The sequence below is a fragment of the Phragmites australis genome, chromosome 18 (assembly GCF_958298935.1).
Source record: "Phragmites australis chromosome 18, lpPhrAust1.1, whole genome shotgun sequence".
Lineage (NCBI taxonomy): Eukaryota > Viridiplantae > Streptophyta > Magnoliopsida > Poales > Poaceae > Phragmites > Phragmites australis.
The window spans coordinates 27,079,150-27,096,353 of NC_084938.1; positions in this window are offsets into that span (position 1 = coordinate 27,079,150).

Genomic DNA, 17,204 nt, shown 5'->3' on the forward strand with positions numbered 1-17,204 from the left:
TACATACCTGAATGAATCACAATATCTTCCTTTTAAGCCCTAAGTAACATGTCTCGTAGTCACAAGCATTAGCTCTGCAGAGCAGTGTTACCTGGACATGAAAACGGGTGTTGAAATCCGACTCGAATTTAGGTGTCTGATTCGGTAAAAAAAATTTAGACACGCAAAATACAGCTTGTAATCTGACACCTGTCGGAATCATACTCGGATTTAAGCTGTCCGATTAGAAAAAAAAAATTGAACACAGGTGTCCAGATAACCCTGCTGCAAAGTAGTCTGAGAGTTGAGCACATGGACTCGTTGCTCCTGAGTCGTGAGCTCCTCTCCGGCCGACCTGAACCAAATCATTGGCGCACCACCAAATGCTTGATGTGGCTAGCCCTTTTCCTCGACAAGATAGAGTTGTGTATTTGCAGGGTGACTCACTTCACATGCATGCTTGGTCAGCAGAGAAAGGTAAGGAAATGCTGCACTCCCAGCTCTCATCTCCTTCTGGCCAACAAAGAACGGAAAGAACAACATCTGAAAGAAGAAACAACCCATCACTGTCCGTCCGTCCTTCCTTCCTGATTTGCTCGATCTCTGCAAAGTAATCCTTCGCGACAGGTATGTCGGTGTCCTAACGCAGCGCCTATTGGCAGATGACAATGGAGGAAGCAGGAGGAGAGGATCAGGTCATTGGCCAATCCGTCCCAGGACCCCTCTGGCTTCCCTTGAGACAAAGGCATCAGCCTAATTTGTCTGAACCAACATTGCCTGAATTTGTCTTGATGTAGTCTTTGGCTCCTTTCAGCACTCAATAATTTACTAACTATGATAGATAGATGAATTGGGTGCCCCTTGTAGGTAGGTAGAAAGATAGGTGAAACGAAAAGTTAGACAGATGGCTGGATCATAAGGTAAGGGCGACAGAGTTGCTTCATAGGCAAGGTCACCATGCCACGCGGATTTGTCAAGAGGCATGCACCCCAACTCCAAAGGCATTGACAGTGGGCCGCACTGTTCGGGGGCTGAGAAAGCAACCTGAAAAGGGATCTGTCATGGTGTGGTGCAAATGCGACGGTTCATCATGTTTTGAAGAAACGGGTATTGTAGGCTTTAGCTTTCACTGACAGGGAAGTGCTCAATTCTAATGTTCACATTGCTATGGTGCTTGCGAGCAACAACGAGCTTGTTATTGAGCTGCCTGCACCGACTAACTCACCAAAAAGCCTAAGCTTGTAGGAAAAGACGGGCAATTCACTTTCAACACTTGTGATGCCGAATTGCCGAGGCGCTACATCACATTGCGAGTAAGGCTTTGGTAATTGGAGGTGGCTTCCCATGGGGGAAACCCTCAACGTTTTCCAGCTCTTCTCCATAAGACTGCTCTTTACCTAACTGCTGATGGGTAGCTTGATTGCTTGCTTATTCTCTGCATGATTTGAAGTTTTGCCTTTTGTTTTAGGGAAAAAGTGACCTCACATCACACTTAGTTTGATTAGATTTGATGAAACGACCCCCTCCTAATTCATTAACCCCACAAGATCTCAATCCAGATGTTCTCACTAGTCCAACCTTCAAGGCATCCAAAACATGCCAAATGAAAATCAATCTAGCCATGAGGTCGCGTGTTCTTGAGCCGATATCGGTGAGAACAAATCGGCGAAAAGAAATGCCGTAGATTGCGGTTTTCTCTGGCACCTGCCTTGTGTTGTCAACCATGGTCAATTTATGGGTTCTGTTAACAATATTGCCTAGTGCTTGCCTGAAGAGCTGAAGGCGACATGTTGCTTGGCCAGTCCAGCTTCTGCCTAACCCTGTCCCCATTTGTGATCTGAGATATGGTTAGACGCACACATCATAATATTCAACTGGTTTCGTTATAAAAAAAAATCTATATTCAAATGTCTACTGCGTTTCTGCGCTGTTCTCTACTAGTACCAATTTTGTTTCCGAAATCAAATTTCAGATTGCATGTGCGCAGCTATCCCTGAAGATTTTCACTTGTGTGTTTCTTGGAGAAGTTCAAAGATGAAGAGATGATACAGACGGTATTGGAACCATACATATGCTCTATATTCTCTAGTTGGCCACGGGAAGATTGTTGTTTACATATTCTAAGCATAAGCATTTCAGATAGATAAGATGGGTAAGAAGACTACTGTATTGTAAGCATATTCTAATCAATGTAGCTTAACTATAAAGTATCTTTTAAGGTAAGAAGTTGAAAGAACATTTTAAAACGTTTGACCCATGTTTTCAACTCTGCTGAAATCAAATGGTGACATATTTGGCAGGGACAGGTGCTGGAGTTTATCTCCTGCGTGAAGGAAAAGGCTACCTTGCGCAAACTTTGCCCCCAATTAGCTAAGCTCTATGTTGACCCTGCATGACAACTTGACAGGTATCTCTACTCATTTTTAACGAAGAAAGAATTATTTTCGTCTTCTTTTTTTAAAAAAAAAGAAAAATGTACCGTAAGTCCTAACTCCTAAGATGGGTTCATGGCCGTAGCAAGTTAGGCACTGAAGTGCAGCCTTTACTTCTTCAAGCGCACTGATAGAACATTTGTCTAGATTACTTTATGAATTATGATGCATCAAGCTAAGCAATAGTTTTTGGTGTTGCACAATTGACTCTGCCACAATGTTAAAGATTTGGAGAGCCTCAAAATTCCACGCTCCACAGGGATTGATTGATTAGTTAGAGAAGATCTCCAATTTTCTACTTAAATCGTGTTAGCAGAAAAAAAAACTTGGTCATCATCTTGGTCTATTTTGTAAGGCCAACAAGAATCACAACCAGCAGGGAGAGAATACCAATCTGTGCTTTACAACTGTCTCAGACTTCTGCCTGAACTGTGACATAAATTATTAGAATACTACAAAACCAGACTGATAAGTAAGTCTTAGGATCTTTAGGACATGGCATATATACTCAGCTTGCATATATATATTGGCATCTTCACCTAAAAAAAGAATGGAGGGAGCGGGGGGGGGGGGGAAGAAAAGTTGGCTCTTTGTGTCTGCATGCTTCTCTGATTGTTTAACAAAAGGATCAATACTGCAGTGAGATAAGTAGCGTTTTTTTAAGGGATTTTGTAAGGCCAACAAGAATCACAACCAGCAGGGAGAGAATACCAATCTGTGCTTTACAACTGTCTCAGACTTCTGCCTGAACTGTGACATAAATTATTAGAATACTACAAAACCAGACTGATAAGTAAGTCTCCTAGGATGTTTAGGACATGGCATATATACTCAGCTTGCATATATATATTGGCATCATCACCTCAAAAAAAGAGGGGGGGGGGGGGGGAAGAAAAGTTGGGTCTTTGTGGCTGCATGCTTCTCTGATTGTTTAACAAAAGGATCAATACTGCAGTGAGATAAGTAGCGTTTTTTTAAGGGATGGATTTATATTAAAAAGGTAGCACAGGACATCCCAACTTGCATCAAAGACCCTAAGAAAAAGGAAAAATATATTGAGGTCCTTGAGGGTCTTCTCCGCCGAGCTTTGTGTCTCCAATCGCCACCCCCGAAGATGAACGCCGGCACCATAGGCAGCTGCTCTGCCACCCCGACGAAAGATCCAAACCTTGGAAGCAACCACATCAATTAGCGCCCCATGACCCCTGGAACGCAACTAAGCCAATGAACGTACGTCGGCAACCCTTTCGCCGGTCGGGAAAAAAACATGGCGCCACCACCTCCAAGCTGGAGGAATGGCTGAAAAACAACTTCATAACGGCTCACCGGAGAAACTCCTGACAAAGCCACCCGGAAGACCGATTCGGTGTTGGCGACATCGTCACCGGCCCGAAGACACAACCCAACCATGGGGATGAACCAAAACAGCATCACCTTCGCCAAAAGTCCAACCAAAACTAACCTTCTTCTGCCATTGCTGGAGTTGTCGCAGTCACCGAAGATGGTGAAGAGGAGCTTACTGCTGGAAGGAGACATCATCACTGCTGCCGGCCTGCATGAGGCCTCCTATACGGCCGAACAGTACCATAACCTTCCTAACTTTATTGAAGGAAAACAAAATATATACACCGGCCATCGATCTCGCCGGTCCCCCCACCTCTGGCGCCAGAGCGACCACAACAAGTGATGGGGAAGCGACGAAATCAACCCCGAAACTCAAAACGCCCTTCGGTCGCCCTGTTTCTACTATAGCAAGGGAAAGCTCTCACCTACAAGTTCCGCAATCTCTTCTCTCTCTCTCTCTCTCTCTCTCTCTCTCTCTCTCTCTCTCTCTCTCTCTCTCTCTCTCTCATTCCTAAGGAGTAGAGTTAACATGTCTTAGACTCTAGAGCAGGGCAAAAAATGTGGCAACTTTCAAAGAGAGAAAGGGCATGAAAAAGCTCAAAAACCAAGTTGAAAAGTGATTTGATTCATATGTGATGAGTGATTGACAATGATGTTGATTTGGTTTGATAATTTTGAGATTGCCTGAGTACGGTTATATACTGCAATTATGATCATAACTAACTAAAGTTGCAGAGAAAATGGAGTTAGTGTGTTTATCTCTGAGCCCAGAAAAATTATATACATCGGATGATCCAGCGCTGAAGAAAATGAACTCACTGGATGATCCGGCGTTCATATGCAGTACATGCCAGAGCAATTCAACAAAGAAGTAAAATTTAAGTACTGGTCTGGCGTTGGGCATCAGTGAATGCATGGTCTGGTGCTGGGAAATATGTACGTCGGATGTTTCACCGGAGTAATTTATCCAGAGAGGGTGCAAAATGAGTTCTGACAAAAAATGAATACACCGTATAGTCCGACGTTGGGCAAAATTACACAATGGACTATTTCTTGCAGAGAGGATTTAAGACTGCCTGGTTGGCTGAGTTAAACACGTCAGATGGTCCGGCGCTCAGGAGAAGTGAACACCAGATCATCCAGCATTCATGATTTTTCAGAGGTGTTCCATTTCTGCAGGGATTTTGACTTCGACTAACTTGTGAGGGTATTGGAAGAAGTTGAAGGTACATGTTTGCTTGTCTTATGGTGTGTAGGTGATGGATACAACTTGGCAGCTGATGACGGGGAGGTCGGGGCTAAGTGGGGAGCTTGGTGCCGAACGATCAAGGGAGCCGGACGGAGTCGAGGGTGATCCTAGCAGTACATGTGGAAGTCAAGCAAAGTGTGAGATGGAGGATGAAGATTGCGTGTTGACAAACTCAAACGAAAGGGATGTCAATGCAAGTGACAAGACAACTAGAGGGATCGAGAGCGGGAGAGACTTGCTGGACTAAGATCGCTAGACATAGGACACATGTTGACATCAGAAGACTTTCTTAAGATGTAAGCAAGTGACTGTGAGTCACGCTTTGAAGAGGATGGAGTGCATGTGACATCGTTACGGAGCTAAATCATGAAGGCGCCACGACCATCCGATGGATGGAGAAAAATTCGGATGAAACTACCCCCGGTGGTAGGTGAGAGTCCATTGTAAGTGAAGGGTAGTTTAGGGACAAGATTGCTTAAGAGTTAAGCAAACCCTCTATGCCTATAAATAGAAGGGTATGACTGGTAGTTGAAGGAGAGACCTTGAGAGTTTTTGAAGAGTTTTAAGAGCTTTCCACTTGCGTTTGTGTGGAGAGGGAGAGAGAGGTGCTTAGTCTATATTTAGGTGAGAGATTTTGTGAGAAAAATACTTTATAATCTGTCAAAAGATGACGCTCCTTTGAGCTTAATGATGAAAATGTTTTTGCATATACTTGAGTTCATCTCCTTTTAGTCTCCTGCTTTTGGATTCTCATTTTCGTACTAGTTTTTTTATGTTCTCTTGTTGATTTTCATTTTCCTAGAGAGTTTCTCATTTTGGGTCGTGTATGGGGTATTCTTCTTATCGCTAGAGGGTTAATCATCTCATATAAGTTAGTCTTGAACCATTCTAACCCGCTAGGTCCCTCAACTTGAATAATCATTTCTTCTGGCGGCTAGTTCTCATGTGTTTATGAGTTTTTCGTTAAGTTGCTTTTTTTCTTGCGTTATGACTCTTAATATGACCTTAACTGGAAACTAGTGTTCACATTCATTTAAGAGGAGCGTTGGTTTTGTAAGTTTTGCATTGGTTATTGTCTCTTTTGCTTCTGCGTGTGATTTTGAGGTGCGTTCGGTTCAAGAATAAGAGAAGATCATCAATTTCAAAAGAAATTTGTTACTACGCCTATTCACCCCCCCTCTAGTCATCAATCTCGGTCCTATAATTGGTATCAGAGCCGTGTTAGATCACTAGTTGAGCTTAGCTGGCTTTATGATCCGTAGGTGACATGAAGAGACATGAGAAGATTCTGCTCTTTGATGGATGTAACTTTTCATACTGGAAGGCTTATCTTTTAAGTCAAGAAAGTGCAATATGAGAGGTTGTAGACTCCAACTGTATGATCCATGTTGCTCGCACTTCTCAAGCCCAGAACGAACAATATGAAGCCAACAACAAGGCTAAAAATATATTGTTTAATAGCTTAAGTTGTAATGAGTTTGATAGAGTTCAACACCTTCGTACTGCCCGGAAAATTTGAACTAATCTTAGTGTATTTCATGAGGGCACTAACCAAATCAAGGCTCGGCGTCGAAGCAAGTACAATCAAGAATATCAAATGTTTGTGCAAGGGCCCGGAGGGTCTTTAAATGCTATGCTAGCTCATTTTAATGGAATTGTGATCAACCTTAGATCCACTGGTGTGTTGCCTTACTCTAACCATGAGAGGGTGATCAAACTTCTTTATGCTCTCGATTGCAGCATATGAGAAGTAAACATCTCGAGTATTGAAGAGTCATCCAGTTATGACATATTGACTTGTGATGAACTCTTTAGCAAGCTCAAATTCACCGAGATCACCAAGGCAGTAAGGATAGGCCTAGGAAACCCCATGTCTTAAAATATGGTATTGGTTTTAGGACCTAGCGGTGGCTGTCAGTCTGGAGATAGTGTTTCTTGTGCTAACCCCTTAACTGGTGAATTTGCATTATCTTCCTTGGTCTCTATCACAGATGAGCTGGTGGATGTGCTTGATAATGAGGATCTTGCACTGATTGTAAAGAAGTTCACCCGCTTTTACAACAACTGCGAGACTGGAGAAGAGGCAGTTCTCAGGCCTACTTTGGGTGTGTTGACACCACCCACTTTAAGGTGAACTGCCCCAAGCTCAAGAAAAGGAAGATCACAATCATAACCACAACAAGCACAAGAAGTCCAAGAAGCTCTTCTTTAAGAACCGTGACAAGATAGCTAAGAAGGCGGCTAAGACGGCTTCAAGGGTGTTTGTGGCGATGCTCATCGACGTCGAAACTTTCTCAAGCAAGGAGGAGAGCTCAGAGGAGGAAGAACAGCAAATGAAGAACAAGAAAAATGCCAAGGACTTTACCGACCTTTGCTTGATGACGGATGACAACAATAACAACCCCAAGCATGATCCTTCTGAGGTATCTCCTTCCTATGACTAGTTTTTTTATCTAGGTTGATACCTTGAATGACACTCTTGTTAGTCAGGATAGCTTACTTAAGAAAGTGGTTTGTGAGTTGAAGGAGGTCAAGTTTGTATATGAGTATGTGACAACTGAGTTTGCTTTGTTTAAGTCTAGGGCAAAAAATGAAGAGTGTGAGAGTTGCATTGTGGTTATGAGTGAGCTTGCCGAGCTTGAGACTTTGCATGCTCAAGTTTTCATTGAGATTGCTGAGAAGAAGCTCCTTGAGGAGGAATCTAGGTCTACTCTTTTGGGTGCTTACAAGAATTATCCTTTGAGCTGACTTCTGCTTCTTCGACACCGGCAGGGGATCCTGTAGCCTCTTCATCTACTTCAGCTGCCTTTGAGCCTACACCTGCAGTGATTAAGGGGGAGGTTGTCTCACAACGCGAGGCTTCACAACACATTTAGCAGAGACATCCCCTGCAGCTGATGATCGACGACCTTGGTGAGAGGGTAACGAGGTCCAACCTGCTCAATATGCTCATTTCACCGATTCTGTATTTGTTGCATTTTTTGAGCCCCTTGATATTAGGCACACTCTTTCTAAATAGATGTCAAGAGTGCTTTCCTAAATAGTGTCATAGAGGAAGAGGTCTATGTTAAACAACTCTCAGGTTTCGAGCACCTCAAATACCCTCATAGAGTATACAAACTTCAGAAAATTTTGTATGAGCTTAAGCAGGCACCTAGACTTGGTATGATATGCTTAAGTCTTTCTTGCTAGAGCATGGGTATGTTATGATGTCGGTGGATAAAATTTCGTTTACATTTAGGCATGACAATGATTTTCTACTTATTCAGATATACATGGATGATATCATTTTTTATGGCTCTTCGCATGCACTTGTTTCCAAGTTTGTAGAAATTATGAGTAGGGAATTTGAGATGTCAATGATGGACGAGCTCAACTTCTTTCTTGGGCTGCAAATCAAGCAATGTAAGCAATGTATATTCGTCTACCAGACGAAGTACACCAAGGGTTTGCTGAAGAAGTTCGACATGAGCAATGCGAAGCCCTTGGCGATACCTATGGCTACCTCAACCGTGCTTGATCAGGATGAAGATGGTGAGGAGGTAGACCAGCAAGAGTACAGAAGCATGATTGACTCCCTCATATACCTGATGGTGACAAGACCTGATATCTACTTCACTGTCTTGCTTGTGTGCCCACTTTCAAGCTTCACCAAGGATGTCTCACGACCAAGCGGTGAAGCGAATACTCAGGTACCTCAACCACACCCTTGAGTATGGTCTTTGGTTCTCTGCAACCTCTTCGCTTTATCTTCGAGGTTTTTTCGATGCAGATTTTGCTAGTTGTAGAATTGACATGAAGAGTACCTCTGATATTTGTTATTTCTTAGGTACTTCGCTTGTTTGTTGGTCTTCTCACAAACAGTCTAGTATTGCGTAGTCAATTGCTAAAGCTGAATAGGTTGCTGTCGCAGGCTGTTGTTCTCAGATTTCATAGATAGCTGCTACTTTGAGAGACTTTGGGCTAAACTTCAAGAGTGTGATACTCCTATATGACAAAACTAGTGCCATAAGCCTAGCCAATAACCCAATCAAGCATTTCAGAATCAAACACATAGATGTTAGATTCCACTTTTTGAGAAATCATAATGAGAAGGGAGACATTAAGCTTAAATATATAGATACCCAAAAACAGCTTGTCGATATCTTCACCAAGCCTCTCGATGCTTTCAGATTTGCTTTTCAAATGGGAGAGCTTGGAGTTTGCTATCCCAATGGCATTGAGTGAGGGGGAGTAGCAAATGTACATACTCTATCTTATACAAGGCTACACTAGTGGATCAAGGTTTTACTTAAATAAAAGTGATAGACTTTGGAGAGACCTTTGCACCCGTAGCTAGGCTAAAAGCCATTAGGATTCTTATTGTATTTGTGGCATCTAAGGGTTTCAAGTTGTATCCAATAGATATCAATAGTGCACTCCTAAATGGTTTCATTCAGGAAGAGGTATATGTCAAGCAACCCCCAGACTTTGAGCACTCTAAATACCCACATAGAGTATAGAAGCTTTGTATGGGCTCAAGCAGGTACATAGGGCTTGGTATGATAACCTTAGGTTCTTCTTGTTAGAGCATGGGTGTGTGATAGAATCGGTCGATAAAACTTTGTTCACTCTCATGCATGACAAATATTTCCTACTTTTTCAGATTTACATGGATGATATCATTTTCGGTGGCTCTTCTCATGTACTTGGGGCCAAGTTTGCAGAAACTATCAGCAGAGAGTTTGAGATGTCGATGATAGGCAAGATCAACTTCTTCCTTGAACTTCAAATCAAGCAATGCAAGTAAGGTATATTCATTCACCAGACGAAGTACAACAAGGAGCTGCTGAAGAAGTTTGATATGAGCAATGCAAAGCCTTTGGCTACACTAATGGGTACCTCGACCGTGCTTGATCCAGATGAAGATAGCGATGCGGTGGACCAGCAGGAGTTCAGAAGTATGATTGGCTCCCTCCTATACCCGACGACTACAAGACCAGACATACATTTCGCTATCTGCTTGTGCGCTTGCTTCCAGGCTTCACCATAGACGTCTCACCGCTAAATGGTGAAACGCATTCTGAGGTATCTCAAGTACACTCTCGAGTTTGGACTTTGGTTTTCTACTTTCTCTTCATTTTCTCTTCGAGATTTTTCGGACACGGATTTTACTAGTTATAGAATTGATAGAAAGAGTACATCTGGTACTTGTCATTTTTTGGATACTTCTCTTGTGTGTTGGTCTTCTCGCAAGTAGTCCAGCGTTGTACAGTCTACTGCTGAAGCTGAATATGTAGCTATCGCTAGCTGTTGCTCTCAGATTTTATAGATGGTTGCTACCTTGAGAGACTTTGGGTTAAATTTTAAGAGTGTGTCACTTTTATGTGATAACACCAGTACCATAAACCTAACCAAAAACCCAATACAGTATTCCAGAACCAAACACATAGATGCAAGATTTCACTTCTTGAGACATCACAATAAGAAGGGGGGCATTGACTTGAAAAACATTAATACTCAACACTAGCTTGCCGACATCTTCACCAAGCTTCTAGATGCTACTAGATTTATCTTTTTGAGGGGGAATCTTGATGTGTCTCATCCATATGGCATTGTGTGAGGGGGAGTTATTTTTTTACATACTCTATCTTCTCTTGTTGCATTTGCATTTACATCGCATTTTGTAACATATTCATAGTAGTTAAGCTTCACTTATATGTTTATTGCACTTTCTTGTACTAGTTGTGAATTTGTGCTAAGTGTAGTAAATATATGACAAATTGTGCAAGCTTAAACTCTTTTTGAGACATGGCATGAAATCTGTTGAGCTAGCTTGTATTTTCTAAGAATGAACTTAAAATATGAACGCAATTACTTGTCACCCTTGAGTATTTGCTTTAGTTTGATCACTGCTTATATTAAGGCTGGTTTTCTGAAAAACTTATGCTATGCCGCTTAGTTCAGTTCAGCAGATTGGGGGTCTTTGACCTTTGTCTCTGTAAATATTTAGTCCATGATTAACCCTTAGGAGAGCATGTGCTCTTTTGTGTCACAAAGGCACAATTTACTTTGGTTTTGTGAAATATTGCAAATCTTGACTCCTATGTTTAGTCAATCAAATAAATGATCAAATTTTGAGCTACAAATTGAATCCAATATGGTGGCTTAAGGCTTCATGTGGTTTGCCGAAGACGTGAACCCATAGTTACTTAAATTCACTTGAGGATAGTTAAATGATCAAATGTCTAAATTAACTTGTGTTTTGTAATGTGCTAAGAATGTTCTTTTTTATCTTGTAAAACTAAGGCTTGAATTGATATGTGGATGTTTGCATAGCCCGTCGGGTTGAAGTTGGTTGCCTAGTTTGAACTTGACATAGCACTAATTTTCCTAATATTTGCACTAATCATGAAACTGTGGATACTTTTAAGGTGATATCTTTTTTGATAATTGAACAACATGATCAAAACTTGCTATACTCCCGATGCTTGTGATATGGAATCACTTTGAGACTCTGTACGCTTTTTAGTTATATTATTTCTTCCTCATAGTGCTTTGATATCTCTACTCCTTGCAAGTGCTTTGTGATCTATATGTGAAGCTTGGTAGGTTTGCATTGCATGTGCACATCTTTTGGTTTACCAAGGGGGAGTAAAATGGGCGAAATTGCATAAGAAAGGGGGAGCTTTTGCATTCATGTGTACCCTTTTTGCATTCATGATGAATATACTATCAACAAGGGGGAGAGGAAAAATAATTCAAGAGGGAGAAAATCCTATGTCGTGAGATTTGATTTCTTCTTTTTGGCTTTGGGATTCTCCAATTTCATTTTACGCTAAGTGATGTTGTTCTTACTTTTCTTTAGCCTTTGTATCACTTAGATGTGCTTATTGGTTCTCGTGCTTCAACTCTTTCTTTAATCTTCTTGTGTGTTGTCAATAGACTCATCAAGGGGGAGATTGAGAAACCAAGTGGATAAGTGTCTTGGTTGATATGTGTGATAAGTCATTGGTAATGCTTGAGTTGAGTTGGACTTGGTTAGTATGTGTTTGTTGATACTCATTCTTGTTTATAACTAACTTGAGTTGAAGGAGAATGGAATTGGAACGATTTTCTCTGAGTCCAGTTGATTTGTTCTCATTCGATTATCCGATGCCTGGAAAATTGGCTTTATCGGATATCCGATGTGGTGCTGATGTTGACGTCGGAGTTTTTCAGTTTGGCGATAAAATTTGAAATAGGTATCGGATGATCCGGTGTTGGCTACTTGTGTGCACCAGACTATTTCCAGCAGAGAAGGATGCAAAGTGGGTTCTGGTGAGTGGTACTCACTGGAAAGTCCATTGATGAGCTATGTGAGCACCGGAGAGTACACCGGAGCTTTTCTTGCAGAGAGGGTGAAATTGTGAAGTTTGGTGCAGTGGTACTCACCGGAAGGTACAATGTGTACAAGGTTGAACACAGACTAATCACTGGACCATTTTTTGCAAAGAGATTGGAACAATGTGTTCTGGTAGAGATGAAGACACTAGATATTTCGGTGACTAGATAGTGAACACCAAAGCAATGCACCAAACCTTTTCTTTCATGGGCGATATTCTTCAGTGCACAAAGGAGTTAGACTCACCAGATGATTTTGTGTTCAGAGGCAGAACACATTAGAATATCCAGTGTTCATGATTTCTACATGAAGTGCTTTCATTTGAGGATTTTTATTTTGAGCTAACATGAAGATGGTTTGGAGTGGGAGAAATATGTTTGCTTGTTTCATGGTGTACATGTGATGGATGCGACTTAGCGATCGACGGTGAGATGATCGGGGCCAAGTGGGAGGCTTGGTACCGAACGATCAAGGAGATCCTAATGGTACACGTGGAGGTAAAGCAAAACATTGATGGATAATGATAAAAATGGCGTGTTGATAAAGTCAAGCGAAGGGGATATCGGTGCAAGTGACAAGACAGCCCAATGGATCAGGAGCAGGAGAGACTTGCCGATGGTTAAGATCGCAAAATGGAGTACACATGTAGACATCGGAGCACCTGCTTAAGGCCGTGTTTGTTTGAGCTTCTGCTTTTGAGCTTCTCTGAAAAGCAGTGCTTTTGGCTTTTCTGAAAAGCTGCTTTTGGAAATAGGTTGTTGGCTTCTGCAATAAATTTTTGGCTTCTCAGCACATAGCTTCTCAGAGAAGCACATCTCAGCGAGCTTCTCAGCTTTAGTTCATTTTCCTCAGAAACAGGCTTCTGGCTTCTCCAGAAGCCACTTCTCCAGAACCTCGTTTGTTCTGGCTTCTGGCTTTTGGCTTCTGCCAGTAGCAGAAGCAGTTTCAGAAGCAGAAACAAACACAGCCTAAGGCAAAGCAAGTGGTGGCTAGTGATGTTTTGAGAAACGTGCTAGGATTTCACGGCTTGGCTACAAAACAACGGGAGGACTAGAGGGTCACGTGACATCATCAGAAAGCTTGCATTGAGGTGAAGCTAAGTCATGAAAAAGTTGTAACTGTTCAATGGAAGAAGCGAAATCTGAACTAAAATACCCTAGTGGTAGTTAGGAGTGCACTACCGGTGAAGGATATTTTAGGAACGAGAAAACTTAAGCGTCAAGTAAGCTTCCAAAGACTATAAATAGAGGGGTAGATTTGTGCAATAGTCTTGAGCCAGCCATTTAAGACCCTAGTGATTGGTTTTAGAGGAGATAACAGAATAGATTTAGTCTTTGTAATAGATTAGAGCTTTTGTTAGAGAGACAACTTTATAATTTATCAACAATAGGATTGACCTATGTGTTTAATGAAGTTTATTTTCTCGCATGAACTTATGTTCATCTCCTTCTAGTTTAGTTCTTTTGGTTTTCTTGCTTTCGGTGTAATTTTTTTTTTTTTTTTTTTTTTTTGCCTTTGAACTGCGATTTTTCAACCTTGATAAGTTGTTCTTTTTGTTGTTAGGAACATAAACGTTCATATACTCATGTATTTAAGATTGTCTCGAATCTTCTTGTCTTTAGACTATTAACTTGGAATATTGTTTTTTTTATGTCTGTCTTTTTTACTTTGTTCTTCGTTCGAGTTTCAAGCTTTTATGCTCAAAGACATATATAATAGTCTTGAATTGAGTATATGGTTCATATTTCATTCGTAAAGCCATGTTAATTTAGAGTTTTCTTTCTCGCTTTGTCTCTTTAAAGTTTATGCTTTCATTTATACATTTTTTAAGAAGCGTTAAGCAAACTAGAAGTAAATCTTCTATTTTATAAAAAAAATTATAAAACACCTATTCACCATCCTCTTGCACCAATCTTATCGAACTCTACCGGAGACGCGAGTCATCCTGCTACCGGACACTCCTTGATTTTAAGAACAGATATGGAACTAGCCAGGAGCTCTGGCGCTTACTGAAGAAATAAGTAGATGGACACCCGAGCCAGACGTTTTGACATTTTCTCGAATCCAATCCCTTAAAGAAGTAGATGAACATCCATCATAGACAATTGCGGTGCAGTAGCCATTTCCTTAGTTTGAGGCAGGGCAAAGGGGATAAGCAACCAAATCACCCAGTTTTCCAGTGAGCCGGACCAAAGGGGATAAGCGACCAATGATTGTCCCTCTTTTTCCTCCAATCAGGAACACAATGTAGCTCTCTTTGCAAAAAAGCAGATTTTTTCTTTCTTAGAGAGAGAGAGAGAGAGAGAAAGAGAGAGCACATCAAGAACCAAACCCAGCACTACTAGGCCACTAGCAGTTTGTTTGGCGTCACTGTCCGCCATTGCTGGGCTCCTCGCTCCTGCGTACAGACATTTCGCATCACCAGCGAGTGAGTGCAAGAAAACGCTGTGGCTTTTATATTTGTTTGATTCTTTTGTAGGGTGTGTGTTGAGGTGGATCTGGTGTAAGCATGCCATCATCTTTTTTTCCTTCTCTTTTTCTTTTCCTCACTTTAACTTGTCAACTATATATCGTCCTAACAAATTAAAGACAGTATAATTTAATAAAGGTCAATCTGGAATACATGAATTTTATGAAGCAGTTCACTTTCTCCGGAAATAAGGAAGAGCTCCCGCACCCTGAATCGGGTCTTAGACTTTTGGATGCTTGCCGCTCATCGGTCTAAGTGCAGTTGTATACGTGAAATCTTCATCGGTACCTCCGTTCATTATTCACCCATTTTTATTCTCCTCCATCGACTCATCAACACATTCTGCGGCGGCGGCGTGGGTTTTAGTCCAAACATTGAGTTTCTTTTTTTTTAAAGTTTCGATCTTGAGTTAGTGTGATTTGTTAAGTGATTTTTCTAAAATTTCTCTAGTACAGAAAGAAACATGTTGAATCATATACTGTGACAATTGTTTTACCTTTGTTTGGTTCAATTTTGAGTTGACGGATCATTTAGTTTATGTTCTCCTAGTATTTTTTGTCTTCGTATTCTTTACTTAACCGGAAACGATAATTGTTAGAACCTGAAAAATACTAAGAAAATGATGAAATTTTTCTATTGAACACGAAAGTCATCTTTTACTCAACCAGAAAAAGATAATCATAAGAACTGGAAAACGATATAAATAGCAATAAAACAAGTGATTTCATACTATTAAAATAATAAAATAAGCAATTTCACTCATCACATATATGACCATAATAATAAAATAATAAACGTCCTCAGGAAAGTATGACATATATGGTTACTTATTACCCGTAGATTATTTTCCTGATTATGTGATTAGTTTCTTAGTTTAGAGAGGGGATCTCGCATGCGGTTATCTATTTTCTTGATTAGCTGAATATTGTTTTTCTAATTAGGTGATTAATTTCATTATTTAGAGAGGAAGTCTCGCCATATATAGTGTTATTGTAAAATAAATCTCAACTACTTATCATCGGGCTATTCCCAGAAAATATCAAGACCTCTAACTAAGTCAGATTGTTCAACCTTGAATTTTTATATATATACCATTTGGCCGTTGTCCCCAATCCAGGGAATTCTGAAAAGTACATTTTGGAAACACTCGTTTGGCGCTCAAGATAACTTTCTTTCCGCGAACTCTATAAAAGTAGCTGTCGCTTCGTATATAATAGTGAAAAGCACAATTGTATATTAGTGACGCTTGTCAACACAAGATAATTCGTTGACAATAGACAAAGATTTTGTGGTTGTTTCCACGGCAAAGTTGGTTAAAGTAAGCCGTGAAAACCATACAAGGAAAAAAGAACTGGTATAGCAAAGAGGTCACACGGAAGAAGTTACCCATATGTAGAGAAAAAATGGTATTGACCGCACCAAATATGTCGCTTTTATGGAGAAAAAAAAACTTAACGTACAAATTAAGCTATCACACAAAAAAAATCCTTTCAAACAATTCCTATAAAACATCTTTTCGAACAATTCCTATATATCATCAATCACTGCTTGACGACCCTTTCTGAATTTACACACAGTTATAAGACCTGTCATCCTAATGGTGACATTTGGACCGGTACCACCATTTTACTTGCTTAATAATGCATGCTTCCGTTGCAAGGTTGCATATGCATTCAGTGTGACAAATGCTTGATGTCATTGTTCATGTGTACAACCAGTAGTTTTTTTTGCAATTACCAAAGGGTTACCAAGAGCCTGTTATATGTTGCCACCAGTTTTGTGCACGTTTTGTTTTGGTGATGTCACTGCCGTGGAATGCCAGAGAGAAAGAACAGGGGCAAACTCCGTTATATATCCGTCGATTTAATCAAATTATTTTTTAAAATCCGCAAAGTGTTGGTGAACAGTGGTACAAACATACTCATTCTGGTTTGAGTCTTATGAATGGCAAGCCTCTACAAAATTGGAGAATGCTAATAGGCATCTCAAAAAGCTGGTGTGATATTGCTAAGTTCAGTCACGTACTCAAAACTCACATCCTATTAATCTCACTCATATATATTACAGATAATACAGTTATTAAATAGTATTTTATTATAGATTTTCTCTCAAATACATATTATCTTATATACCACGTAATACATCAGATCAATCTTGAACGCCCAATTCCTATATAAAATAGTGGGTATATCAATATAAATAAGTAACAAATAACAAACTGCAGAGTTTAATTGAACTACTTATAACTAAGTTGTCAAAGTTTTTGGTATCCTACCATGTGCATATTTGACACATAAATATCTGAACACCATATAAATGGCTTTTTTTCTATATATGTAACCTCTTTGGAACAGCAACTAACCTTAC